The sequence below is a fragment of the Cornus florida genome, unplaced genomic scaffold, assembly GCF_030987335.1.
Source record: "Cornus florida cultivar Cherokee Brave unplaced genomic scaffold, ASM3098733v1 CherokeeBrave_3.0.0_Hap2_Chr07, whole genome shotgun sequence".
NCBI classification, from domain to species: domain Eukaryota; kingdom Viridiplantae; phylum Streptophyta; class Magnoliopsida; order Cornales; family Cornaceae; genus Cornus; species Cornus florida.
In genome coordinates, this window is record NW_026775577.1 from 53534358 (window position 1) to 53550058 (window position 15701).

A 15701-nucleotide genomic window follows, 5' to 3' on the forward strand; every position below is an offset into this window, starting at 1 on the left:
CTATGGTCTTTTCATAATCAAGAGCATTTCATTTGTTGTAATGGATGTTGATGTATATGAATGATTTTTCTAAGTTGATTATCTTGTTCTAGATAATGTCTTACATTAATCATATTGCTTATGTTTTCATGGTGACAATGGAAATAACGTTATGAAATGGTTTAATGGCATGTTGGTAGATATCTTTGATAAGCCATTGCTTAGGTAATCCCTTTGATGGTTTATGCTTAATCTCTAGCTTCATGTGCTTTATCATTTTATCAAGGGCTTGATAATCTTTCATTTAAGTAAGTGTGTTTAAGCTGCACTCTAGTTTAGGTAGTCTAAACATATTCACCTTTGATGGATTATTCTTTTTTGTGATTCAATGTACTTCTTGTTAATTATATGGCAACCATGTGTTGCTATATAATTCTTAACCATTATCTATTGTTTTTCCCCTAAATTAGGTCTAATCTAGCATGTGTATAGGGATGGAGGCAGATTCACTTCCCTAGTTTTCTTTACTCGTAATTTATCTCTTTTAATTCTCGCAAACTTTTGTTTTATGCAATTTACATTCTTAGTTTTAGTGACAATCCAACAAATCCTCTATAAACCCCCTTATCATTCTAAAAAGATTCTAGATACTTAGTTTGCCATAGACTAGCAGTCCCAGTGGTTCGACTTACCCAACCAATAGCCCTATTTTACAATGATTTGTGCTATCGCAAATGGGTTAATTTATAATTGATAATCGATCCGTCGATCAATTTTTGGCGCCGTTGTCGGGGACTGCAAATGGTTTAGCAACCGAGGTTCTAGAGTTAACTTTGGTTTGATTGTCAATATTGTGATATTGTGAATATTTTCTTGTTGGTTTCGATAACCCGTGTTGAAGTGTTTATGTGAGATTTTAGGTATTCAAGGCTTGCTGAGGAAAACTAGCAAATTTGTAAGTCTAGACGACTTCAGGTGAGTTTTTTTAGCTCTAGTTTCAAAATTGTGAATATCCTGCATGTGTTAGTTAAGCAATAGTTAAATTGTGAAGCCCTTGTCGAGGCTATTTATTGTTAATTTACATTGCAAAGCATCGGTCCTTGTCGTGGCCATTTAATTCCTGTCTTGATAATTGAGGAGAAAGGGAACATCGTATGTGGAGTTGATGATGATAAATTGTTATAATGATTGTGTTGTGAGTTATTGATGTTTGGCCGTAGATCACTTTCCTTACCAACTCTTGACTCGCCAGTTGACATAAATTCACTTGAAAGAACTCTTAGACGAAACCTTAGGAAATCTTCTAGCATAAGAGAACAAAAAACTGAATTTAACACAATGGCTGAAAATGTAGGAAATATCGGAAATGAGGGAATTAATAATGATAGGGCCGAAATTCCAAATGTAGAGCCAATTACTCTTAGAGACCATATCATCCCTACCACCTATGCTTCACCCTCATGCATAGTGATGCCAAACATTAATGCGGCTCAATATGAGATCAAATCTAGTATCATTCAAATGCTTCCATCCTTCCATGGTTTTGATAATGAAGATCCATATAAGCATCTTGATGAGTTCCTTGAGATCTGTTATACCATCAGGTTGCGAGGCTTCCCTGAAAATGCACTCAATTTGCATATTTTCCCATTTTCCTTAAAAGATAGGGCAAAGTATTGGTTAAACTCCTTTGCTGCAAATTCCATCACTTCTTAGGCTCAATTACAGCAAAAATTCCTCAAGAAGTACTATCCAGTGAGTAAAACCAACCAAATGAAGCGTTCCATTCTTAGCTTTTCTCAAATTGATGGAGAATAACTCCATGAGACTTAGGAAAGGTTACAAGACCTCCTTAGGAAATGTCCACATCATCTAATTCCAAAATGGCAATTGGTGCAAGCTTTCTACACTGGTTTAACTAAACCACATAGATTCATGGTTGACTTATCTTATGGTGGTATGTTCATGTCCAAGAATGAGGATGACGCTTGGACTCTACTTAAGAATTTAAGTGAAAATTCACTTCAACATACTTCTCGTAGGGCTCCGACCTCAACCAATGCAAAGAACCCCACTCTGTGTCAACCAAAATCTATAAGGGAGGAATCTTCTCAAGTGGATGCCATAGCTCATAAATTTTATCAATTGATGGCACCACATCTCTCTTCTTCATTGTCCCAAAATTCTGCAAGTACAGTGTGTTCATCATGTACTAGTCCGTTCCATCTCTCAGAAGATTGCCCCACACCGGAGTAATTTCCCAATCCCAATCAAGAGCAAGCAAATGCCATGTTCTCAAGGCCCGGAAATAATCCATATTCCAACACTTACAATCCCAGATGGAGAGATCATCCGAATTTTTCGTAGAGGCAACAAGCCCCACAAAATTTAAATTTTCAAAATCAAGGGCAACAAAATCAGCCCTCGTCTCAATTTCAAAATAGGCAATTTCAGGCCTCCTCAAGCTACCGTCCTCCATACAATCCAAATGTCTCCAATCAACCCCATGTTTTCCCAACTGATGAAATCGTGGCTGCAAACAAGCAAATGATGGAATCACTGAATAAGCAAATGATGGATTCCAACAAGCAACTCTTGTCATCTTTGCAACCCACTCTCCAAATGGTTTATTCTCATACTCAGTCCATAGCTAAGCTTGAGAATCAAGTGGGTCAAATCGCTAACTCCATGAATCAATTGCTCCAAAAGGACAAGGGTAAGCTTCCTGCTCAACCATTTGAAAATCCTAGAGGGATGCACGTGATTGATGAATCCCTTCCTCCGAGTGGGCCGAGTCATGAACATGTTCAAGCAATCACCACCCTTAGAAGCGGTCGAGTTGTTGACAACAAGGTTGAGGGAAATAAGGATGATAAAAATTCTCCTTCGAAAAATCTAAATCCAAGTACCAACTCTTCTAATCCAAATCCTACTCATGAAAATCCTAAGCTTGTCACCCCAAATGTGGAAACTTCTTATGAGCCAAAAGCCCCGTTTCCTCAACGTCTCCAAGAGTCGACACATTTTGGGAACAAGAATTGTAAAATTCAAGATAAGTGGGAAATTTTCAAGCAAGTGAAGATCAACTTGCCTCTCTTAGATGCTCTCAAGCAAATATTTCCCTATGCAAAATTTCTTAAGGATTTGTGCACTCAAAAGCGCACTTCCAAAAATCATTTGCCAAAGAAAGTGAGGTTAACTGAGAGTGTTAGTGTTATCATTCAACACAACACTCTTCCCAAGTATAAGGATCCGGGTGCCCCAACAATCTCATGTGTCATTGGTGACAACAAGATAAAGAGGGCCCTCCTTGACTTAGGAGCTAGTGTGAATTTAATTCCATACTCGGTTTACTTACAGCTTGGTTTGAGAGATCTTAAACCAACTTCTGTGGTCTTGTAACTTGCCGATAGATCGGTCAAGCATCCACGAGGCATTCTTAAAGATGTCATAATCAAAGTGGACAAATTCTACTTCCAAGTAGACTTTGTGGTTCTTGACACGGAACCGGTCCATGACCCAAAAAAGCATATTCCCGTGATCCTCGGTAGGCCATTCTTAGCTACGGCTAATGCTTCCATTAATTGCCGAACCGGGGTGATGGACATTGCCTTTGGGAACATACAAGTCAAACTCCATTTCTTTCATACAACACAACATCCCTCCAACGAGGATGATTATTTTCTTGTTGATGTCATCGATGAAGTGGTTGAAGAATCTCTCCCCTTCATCCTAACTAAGGATCCCCTTGAAACTTACATGTCTTATTTTGACTTCTCCAGCTTTGATATTGATTAATCCATTCAAGAAGTCAATTCTTTACTTGATGTTGGTGCTATCATGGATACTCCTCATTGGAAAATTCCAAAAGACCTGCTTCCTCAACTCTTCACTACTCCTCCAGTCCCGTCATTGAAATCTCCTCCACAACTTGAGCTAAAGCCGCTCCCGGCTCACCTCAAGTATGTGTTCCTTGGTGCCAATCAAACTCTTCCAGTCATCATTGCATTGGACCTTCTTAAGGACCAAGAAACCAGCCTTTTAGCAGTGCTTTAAGAGCATAAAGAAGCTATTGGCTGGGCAGTAGCTGATTTGAAAGGAATCGACCCCTTTATTTGTATGCACCTCATTCATATAGAGGACGATGCAAAGCCTAGTAGAGAGGTTCAACGCCGTTTGAATCCTAATATGAAGGAAGTGGTCATGAAAGAAGTGATCAAATTGCTAGATGCAGGAATCATTTACCCCATCTCCGATAGCAAGTGGGTAGGCCCCACGCAAGTTGTCCCCAAGAAATCCGGCCTCACCGTTGTTGAAAATTCAGCGGGTGAGCTCATGCCGCAACAAACCCCCACCGGGTGGCGTGTGTGCATTGACTACCGAAAACTCAACTCTTCAACTAGGAAGGATTATTTTCCACTCCCATTCATTGATCAAATCCTAGAAAGGCTAGCCGGCCAAAGCTACTATTGTTTTCTTGATGGTTATTCCAGATATAACCAAGTGGCAATCGCCCCCCAAGATCAAGAGAAAACAACTTTTACATTTCCCTTTGGAACTTTTGCTTATCGACGCATGCCTTTTGGGCTATGCAATGCTCCGGCAACATTTCAAAGGTGCATGATGTCCATATTTTTGGATATGGTTAAAAAATTCTTAGAGGTATTCATGGACGACTTCTCCGTCTTAGGATCCTCCTTTGACTTGTGACGGCCCAAGTTTTTCAACCCGGTGCGTCAGTGATGAACCGAAAGATGACCCGATAACGGATCCGAAATATGGAAGCAAAAGACAAAATAATGGTCTCTAGAGATACATCATGGCTCTAAGACACCATTATAACCCTCAACGAGGTCACGGAACCCAAAGGAATCAAATGGGGAAGCAACGTTTCAAAAATGAACAAGAATGAACCTAGGGCCAAAATCATCATTTCCAGCCTAAAAGTGGGTGCCACCAAGCACACCATTGGAAAGACAACGAAAAATTAATGAACTTAGACTCAAAAATCGCTTGATTCGGAGTCTGGATGAAGAAGATATGGCTTACGGAAGAAGAGGGGCACAACGGTCAAAAAGATGGCAACCAAGAACATCTAACCGGTTAGGAGACCTTCCTAACCGGTTAGGAAGCCAAAAATCACGAGAAACACACTGCCCAAGCACATGTAACCGGTTACGAAACCCCTCGTAACCGTTTACATGTGAAGGAGGCAGAATGGGCAGCCCAAAAAACCTGGCAGTAGGGGTTTATCCGGGAAAAATGGAAATTTGAGGACCAATATGACATTTTCTGGAAAAACTCAAAGAAGAAACCCCCTCAAAATCGAGTTTTCTACGTAACACATGAGAAAAATTGAAAAATACGCAATGTGAAATGCCCAAAATACCTTCCCAAGAAAACTGGTCCAAAAGGTCCAAAAAGTTGCTAAATTTAAAAACTGAGAGCTGAACTTCGGATGCGATTTCCGATGCCAAGATGGAATTTTCTGGAAAAACATGAAAAAGAAACCCCCCCCCCCCCCTAAAATCATATTTTCTATTAAACCATGTGAAGAACGGAATTTATTTCCCAAAAGAAATTCCCAAAATACCCTTAGGTCAGAAAATGCAACAAAAGTGTAAAATGAGTCCGTAGGAGGCTCATTTCACCAAAGAAGAAGCTTTGCCCGGAAACGACTATGCATGCAAACGTAACTTACCTAGTAAGATGTGCTACAATGGTCCATGGCGCAAAAATATGGCTGATGCAAAATATGACCCCCCAACGGCCAAAATGCCAAAAATGAAGTTTGGAACGAAAACTTGGAATTCAAAACTATGAAATGGTTTCAAAATGCCGCTTAGCCCTTGGCCACACTTCATACATGGTGAATGAATGCTAATGAAAGAATCAAAATGGAATTCCCACACCCAATGCAAACATGGTGAATCAAAAACTCAATATTTTACAATACTTTCACAAAATTCCATGAAGTCAAAATTTACATAGGATACAATTTACATGTCATTGGCCTCCGGCCTCATTTCGTACATATCAAATACATCATAAAGAGTGTAGTCATGTACACATTACATATAAGGAATCAAATGTACACATGTTGACATATAAGACTACAATTGGCATTCCAAGCCAACCTTCACAAAAGTGGAAGTCTCCAATTCCACAAACCATCCAAGCATAATGAAGACCTCAACTTTGATTCTTGTACCTGAAATATGCCATAGTATCGTAGGGGTGAGTAACATAAAGCTACTCGTAGGAAATGAGCATGCATCGACCTACGTTTTACAAGTTGTATGATTTAATCGTTGTGGTTTATTCCACCTAACGTCTATGTCAAAGGTGAGACTAAAGGAGCATCCTAGCTACCTAAGATCATTTCTAGCATCAATCACCTCATTCATGCAATTTTAGCAACATAGGTTCATGCTTACACAAAGCAACAACATAGGAGCATGCTTACATAAAGCAACAACATATAGATTCTCAAGGTTATCAACTTGAAGTCTAAAATGCAACATCAACTAAATATAACAATTTAGCAAAATTAGAATATCTAATACCACACATCAAGACATAGATTCTCTAGGTTATCAACTAGAAATCTAAAAGTGTGAAATCAACTAAATATATCAATTTAGTATGGATGTACTTAACAACATCAAAATCGCCAATAGCCAAAACCACAAGTTAATAAGGTAAGCATGATTGTCAACTTGGAATTGAATGCGAAAACAAACAGTGCAAGACTTGGACGTCACGCACGGAATTCTGCCGAGACCTCAATGATTATTCCGGGCACTAACCCGCTGGGAAGACCACCCTAAGTGCGCACTATCTCAATGACTTAGAGGACTCACGTCCCCGTACTAGAGCCAAACCCTAGCCATCTTAACTCAACAATGTTCCAAGATTCCAAAATAAGCCAAATAAGTTCATAACTTATACATATTACTATTACATAGTAACAAGTTAGCAATATAACTCTCAATTATGCATAATAAGCATTTCATATCCATAATGCTACGAAATCACAAGCCAATAATATATTCATATTAGAAACATACTCTCATGAATATAAACTTAACAACAATGCTCTTCAACGCATATAACACAATCTAGTGAATACATCACAAGTCTAAATCCATGCTCTTAAAATAGTAACTTCTAAAACATGATTAGATCCATGGATACACAAGATAGAATTTAATTACATCAAAATAATTAAACTCTCTAGATTTCAAATCATTTCCAATTGGCTCCAATTTAATATATGTTAATAGACATATCATGGTGATTACATATATTCACACACAAGCTTAATTAGGCCCATGAAACCACCAAAATAGATTTTAATTAATTCCCTTAATTAAAGTCTCTAGATTTCCAAACTCAACCAAATGCTCTCAAATTATAGCATGTTAACAAACATGCCAAAACTTAATTTAGAAGCATAACACAACTCAATTCCATGCAAGGTATAGCCATGAACTTAAATCTTTCACAAAAGATAAATATTAATTAAAAAGAGCAATTCTTACTTAATTAATTCCAATTTAATATATGTTAACTAACATATTAAAACAAGAGTTTCTACCATGCCACAATTCAAAACCAAGTTTCTCATCATCATGAAAATTAAATCTTATACAAATAATTAAATGTTTTAAATTTTCTAGATTTGATACAAGGCATGCATATAGGTTGTATAAACATGGAAACACACAATACAACACATACAAAAGCCTAAAACATTCCCTACCTCCATTTGAGATGAAATCTCAAATCCCCGCCAAAATAAATCGGCTCCGAGTCCGACGAAACTCCTAGGTTTTGTCGGGGACAACACAACGAACATGAATCTCAAGGAAGCCCCATCAAAAACACAACTTGACTTCAAACTCGAACTCAAGAAATGGCTGAAACGAGATTCCAATTGGTTGGAATCGAAGGCCTCGCCGAGGGAAACAATAAACACAAAGGCATCACCATTTTTTAATGAAGGGAAGAAGTCCAAATGGCAAACTCCATGAACAAAAAAGATTCAAAATGACATAATATGAACAACGGAAGAAATGGCGTCTAAAACTGAGTCCCGAGCAGAGAGTTATGCCCAAAACAAGTTTAGCGCAAACCGGGGCCAGAAACTCTGAAACTGGAAAACATCATCCAGGAGGAAATTCTAAGAGTCCACAACTCGACGAAATGTGAAAATGAGTCCCGTAAGAGGATCCAGGCTCAAAACAAGGCATTGAGTAATAACTTTCATTAATTGCAAATGACCCCTCCAAAAAGTGAAAACTGCGAAACTGCCCCAGAATGAAAATATCTTCCAAAAGATATTTTCTTAGACACCCCTGAAATAAAATATCTTCAAAAGATATTTATAAAAAACACCCTAAGAAAAGAAAAAGTTTTCAAAGAACTTTGCATTTATGCCCCCATAGACACCGGGAGCAACTAGAGTACTTTCTCACGAAAGTAAAGATACGTATCTCATAGAAATTATTGAGAATGAAGATACGTGAAGTCAGAAACCAACTCCGAACACAAAAAATGTGGTTACGTAAACAGAGTGACAAACGAGGAAAAGACGAAATAGGGAAAGACAAAAAGTGAATAGTGTCAAAAAACGAAAAGTGTGGAACTGACTCGGTCCTCAAAGGAAGTTGTCAATCCACAGAAAAGAGTCTCGGAAATCACTCCAGAGCACTCGAGACGACACTAATTGACAAGAAACCAAACTCAGAAGGGAAAAGGCAACGAAAAAAATTTATCCGAAAAATCCGAGTCATTACAACCTTCCCACCTTAAAGGGATTTCGTCCCCAAATCCAGCCCAATGAAACAGAAAGCGAAACTAGGATAACTACAGAGTACATCTCCGAGTATCCCTCACAATGCGGTACACCAGTGACCTCGAAGCTGAAAGGAACACACAAACCATTGTCAATTGCACCCGCGTGCTCATGACAAGACAACCCCTCAAGGGAAAAGTGACCACATGGCCACACGACAAGTCTGAACTCACACAGAGAACCCAAGGTCAGACAAAAGAACGGAAAATAACAGCCGAAAGCATTCCTCCCAATGAACCATCAAACCGATCCAAAAACAACCACCAAAAGAACTCCAAGATAACCACATATCAAATCAGGGTACAGAACAAACACAACGTGGCAGTACGAATAGCGACCAGAACTCGCCCACGACGTACTCGAATGTGTGGTAGCAATGACAGTATCTAGTGCCCGCCCATACTTACTCGTCAGTAAGGTAGCATCGATGGCAACTAGTACTCGCCTACAATACACAACTTGTACGGTAGCATGACAGTATAAGGCACTAATTCATAACCTGCCCCCCACTAGGTCTACCTATGAAACCTCTCAATACAAATGACATCAATGTCAAAAATGATCATTGCCAAAAGCACTACGGAGACCAACATTTTGTGAGAGTTGAGATATGGTCCAAAGATGTCTTACCAGACCATCCTGGCCAATTCCAAAACTCTGATAACAATGCTATAGGTACAGTTATGCTTAAGGCCACAAATCCTCAATACAGCAAAACCAACAACTCCAATGTCTCAAAATGCTACTACCAACAACATCAATCGAGAATCCAGAGTAGCCTGAGAAGTAAATCAAAACTTCCAGAGATCAAAATGAACCTCACCATAAGGCATTTCATCGAAAGCCTACATTTCTCCCTGAAACTGATCAACTACAAGACCAATCACTATGATCAAACATCAGATCCACATCCCTATCACGGATAACTAAGTCCTCAAAATACAAATCCACCAAGTGGCACACACATCAAAATGCCAACAACCAAGGTCACAAGATGAATCTCTCAAAACCATGCTTGGCAATACCAAGCTAAATCAAAATTCCTCAATTTTTTGATTCACAACAAATCATCAGAACTACGATTCCTCAAAACTATGCCTAGTCATAACTAGGATGAGAAACTCTACAACAAGCCATATCCGACAGCAATCCTCCAAAACTTCTTCTAGAAGTTAACCACATCTAGGTCTCCAAAATAGAAACAAGTCTCCAAAAGACATTCTCAAAAAAGCATCGAGCTCACCTCACAATCAAACAAATCCTCAATGATATAGACATAAGTCTCCAAAAAAAATGATCTCACACCAATCAACTCACTCTGAGCACCATAACTCCGTCAATAACCATGGTAAAAACTCCCCAAGGAAAGACACGAAAGAAAGGGAGCTACTAGTCCTAAAAAGGATAACACCTCGACTCTGTCTTTGAAACGAAAGACAACAAGGTCAAAGACTTCACCCCCTGCATGGAAGTAAGCCGACCAAAATCCAACAAATCCTCACCAAGGACTCAAGACAACAACGATGATTCTCATGGACCAGCCAACCCCAAAACAGTGCATAACACAACGGAAAGAAGAGACTCACTCCTTGTGAAGTCCCTTACACGAACCAACACAAAACCCTTGTGGAAATCCGCATACACATTACGTGCGACCGAGGGAAACGAATGGGAAAACCAAACCTGGAAGTCATGCATATGACAAGGAATGCAACTACCAGAAAGAAAATCTACTCACATAGATAAAAATCAAAGGTACATGCAACACGTCTCCACGTAAGCACAAAAGCATGTCACAAAAATGTAGTAACAACATGGCATCTCTAAGCATATAAAGAAGGCATGCTAATGCCACATAACAAGAAGGCAAATGTGGACACAATTCCACCTACTCATACATCACAACATCATAAATCATGCTACTAACATGGTAGTAAATGAAACTGCATAAGACAACATGATGCAACAATGAACCCTATGGACATCGTATCCTAGAGTGTCTAAGAAAAGAAAGGACAATTCCTAGTTATAAACTGTCTCCAAAACCAATGTGATAACAACCTGTCTCCAAATAAATGTGAGCCCTTACCACAATGGTAAGACTCTAACAATCTAACTCCGAATTTAGAGGTGACACTACAAGTGACACTAACAGTGCAGTGCTCTCACTACCGTAACATCAATTAATCGACTTGATCCCAAAAGCGTCATCACGCAAGAACTCCTCAAGGAAAATGGCAACTACAGCCATACCAATAATAACTAAATCAATCACCACGACTGATCATCAAAATAACCATCATCATCACCGATCAAAGGACAACGCCTATCAAAACAAAACCAACATTAATTCTTCCCGAACTGCGCTTGTAGCTAGCCAGTATGGTAGCATGACAGTGCCATACACCCACCCATAAACGTACCCGCCCACGAAAATTGTAATCCCAGAGGAATCATCCTGATCAACCAAGGATCCTAAGAGATCCATAACCTCATAATGGCCCAAAACCAACAAATCCACCACTACGGTAATGCCAAATGACTCATCTCACAAGAGCCCAAACAAAAGGTGACCATCCACCTACCTCAAAACCAATGCTAGGTCGACAACAACCTACATCACCATGAGACTATGACTACAATCACCATCAACCTCAACTCGTGCTTCAATGACCAATCCCGTGTCATGCCAAGTATGCAACACAATTATGCATATACAATTCTAATCTAGCATACGTCTCATGTCATGCTCTTTACATTAGAATAAAACAATGTTAAACAAACGGCATACAACATGTAGCACGTAAACACATAAACATGTTATCAACCAAAACATGTTACCATAAAGCATATAAACAGATAGAACATGGCAACAAAAGCATGATATGCACCCAAAACCCGTCGTCCAAAGGTTTTCGAACCAAGGAGCCTTGATACCGATTGTGACAGCCCAAGTTTTTCAACCCGGTGCATTAGTGATGAACCGAAAGATGACCCGATAACGGATCTGAAATGCGGAAGGAAAATACAAAACAATGGTCTCTAGAGATACATCATGGCTCTAAGACACCATTATGACCCTCAATGAGGTCACGGAACCCAAAGGAATCAAATGGGGAAGCAACGTTTCAAAAACGAACAAGAATGAACCTAGGGGCAAAATCATCATTTACAGCCTAAAAGTGGGTGCCAACGAGCACACCATTGGAAAAACAATGAAAAATTAATGAACTTAGACTCAAAAATCGCTTGATTCGGAGTCCGGATGAAGAAGATATGGCTTACGGAAGAAGAGGGGCAAAACGGTCAAAAAGATGGCAACCAAGAACATCTAACCGGTTAGGAGACCTTCCTACCCGGTTAGGAAGCCAAAAATCATGAGAAACACACTACCCATGCACATGTAACCGGTTACGAAACCCCTCGTAACTGTTTACATGTGAAGGAGGCAGAATGGGCAGCCTAAAAAACCTGGCAGCAGGGGTTTTTCTGGGAAAAATGGAAATTTAAGGACCAAGATGACATTTTTTGGAAAAACTCAAAGAAGAAACATCCCCCAAAATCAAGTTTTCTACATGACACATGGGAAAAATCGAAAAATACACAATTTAAAATGCCCAAAATGCCCTCCCAAGAAAACTGGTCCAGAAGGTCCAAAAAGCTGCTAAATTTAAAAACTGAGAGCTGAACTTCGGATGCGATTTCCGATGCCAAGATGGAATTTTCTGGAAAAATACGAAAAAGAAAACCCCCCTAAAATCATATTTTCTATTAAACCATGTGAAAAACAGAATTTATTTCCCAAAGGAAATTCCCAAAATATCTTTAGGTCAGAAAATGCAACAAAAGTGTAAAATGAATCCGTAGGAGGCTCATTTCACCAAAGAAGAAGCTTTGCCCAGAAACGACCATGCATACAAACGTAACTTACCTAGTAAGATATGCTAAAATGGTCCATGGCCCAAAAATATGGCCGACGCAAAATATGACCCCCCAACGGCCAAAATGCCAAAAATGAAGTTTGGAACGAAAACTTGGAATTCAAAACTATGAAATAGTTTCAAAATGCCGCTTGGCCCTTGGCCATACTTCATACATGGTGAATGAATGCTAATGAAAGAATCAAAATGGAATTCCCACACCTAATGCAAACATGGTGAATCAAAAACTCAATATTTTACAATACTTTCACAATATTCCATGAAGTCAAAATTTACATAGGATACAATTTACATGTCATTGGACTCTGGCCTCATTTCATACATGTCAAATACATCGTAAAGAGTGTAGTCATGTACACATTACATATAAGGAATCAAATGTACACATGTTGACATATAAGACTACAATTGGCATTCTAAGCCAACCTTCACAAAAGTGGAAGTCTCCAAGTCCACAAACCATCCAAGCATAATAAAGACCTCAACTTTGATTCTTGTACCTAAAATATGCCCCAGTATCGTAGGGGTGAGTAACATAAAGCTACTCGTAGGAAATGAGCATGCATCGACCTACGTTTTACAAGTTGCATGATTTAATCCTTGTGGTTCATTCCACCTAATGTCTATGTCAAAGGTGAGACTCAAGGAACATCCTAGCTACCTAATATCATTTCTCGCATCAATCACCTCATTCATGCAATTTTAGCAACATAGGTTCATGCTTACACAAAGCAACAACATAGGAGCATGCTTACACAAAGCAACAACATAGGAGCATGCTTACACAAAGCAACAACATAGGAGCATGCTTACACAAAGCAACAACATATAGATTCTCAAGGTTATCAACTTGAAGTCTAAAATGCAACATCAACTAAATATAACAATTTAGCATAATTAGAATATCTAATACCACACATCAAGACATAGATTCTCTAGGTTATCAACTAGAAATCTAAAAGTGTGAAATCAACTAAATATATCAATTTAGTATGGATGTACTTAACAACATCAAAATCGCCAATAGCCAAAACCACAAGTTAACAAGGTAAGCATGTTGTCAACTTGGAATTGAATGTGAAAACAAATAGTGGAAGACTTGGACATCACGCTCAGAATTCTGCCGAGACCTCAATGGTTATTCTGGGCACTAACCCGCAGGGAAGACCACCCTAAGTGCGCACTATCTCAATGACTTAGAGGACTCACGTCCCCATACTAGAGCCAAACCCTAGCCATCTTAACTCAATAATGTTCCAAGATTCCAAAATAAGCCAAATAAGTTCATAACTTATACATATTACTATTACATAGTAACAAGTTAGCAATATAACTCTCGATTGTGCATAATAAGCATTTCATATCCATAATGCTACGAAATCACAAGCCAATAATATATTCATATTAGAAACATACTCTCATGAATATAAACTTAACAACAATGCTCTTCAATGCATATATCACAATCTAGTGAATACATCACAAGTTTAAATCCATGCTCTTAAAATAGTAACAACTTCTAAAACATGATTAGATCCATGGATACACAAGATAGAATTTAATTACATCAAAATAATTAAACTCTCTAGATTTCAAATCATTTCCAATTGGCCCCAATTTAATATATGTTAATAGACATATCATGGTGATTACATATATTCACACACAAGTTTAATTAGGCCCATGAAACCACCAAAATAGATTTTAATTAATTCCCTTAATTAAAGTCTCTAGATTTCCAAACTCAACCAAATGCTCTCAAATTATAACATGTTTACAAACATGCCAAAACTGAATTTAGAAGCATAACACAACTCAATTCCATGCAAGGTATGGCCATGAACTTAAATCTTTCACAAAAGATAAATATTAATTAAAAAGAGCAATTCTTATTTAATTAATTCCAATTTAATATATGTTAACCAACATATTAAAACAAGAGTTTCTACCATGCCACAATTTAAAACCAAGTTTCTCATCATCATGAAAATTAAATCTTATACAAAGAATTAAATGTTTCAAATTTCCTAGATTTGATACAAGGCATGCATATAGGTTGTATAAACATGAAAAACACATAATACAACACATACAAAAGCCTAAAACATTCCCTACCTCCATTTGAGATGAAATCTCAAATCCCCGCCAAAATAAATCGGCTCCAAATCCGACGAAACTCCTAGGTTTTGTCCGGGACAACACCACAAACATGAATCTCAAGGAAGCCCCATCAAAAACACAACTTGACTTCAAACCCGAACTCAAGAAATGGCTAAAATGAGATTCCAATCGGTTAGAATCGAAAGCCTCGCCGAGGGGAACAATAAACACAAAGGCATCACCACTTTTTAATGAAGGGAAGAAGTCCAAAAGATGAGAGAGAAGATGGCAGCCATGGATGGAGCTTGGACCGGCCATGAGAGAGGAGAGAGAGAGAAAATTTTGATTTTTCTTTCTAAGACCTCCTATTTATATAAAAACTCAAAAAGTGCCCCGAACGGGCCCCGCCAGGTCCGGAAAAGTGGAAATCATGTAGACGCGCTCAAATGGCAAAACTCTATGAATGAAAAAGATTTAAAATGAGATAATATGAACAACGGAAGAAACAGCGTCAAAAACTGAGTCCCGAGCAGAGAGTTATGCCCAAAACAAGTTTGGCACAAACCGGGGCCAAAAACCCTGAAACTGGAAAACATCGTCCAGGAGGAAATTCTAAGAGTCCATGACTCGACGAAATGTGAAAATGAGTCCCGTACGAGGATCCAGGCTCAAAACAAGGCATTGAGCAATAACTTTCATTAATTACACAATGACCCCTCCAAAAAGTGAAAACTACTAAACTACCCCAGAATGAAAATATCTTCCAAAAGATATTTTCTTAGATACCCCTAAAATAAAATATCTTCAAAAGATATTTATGA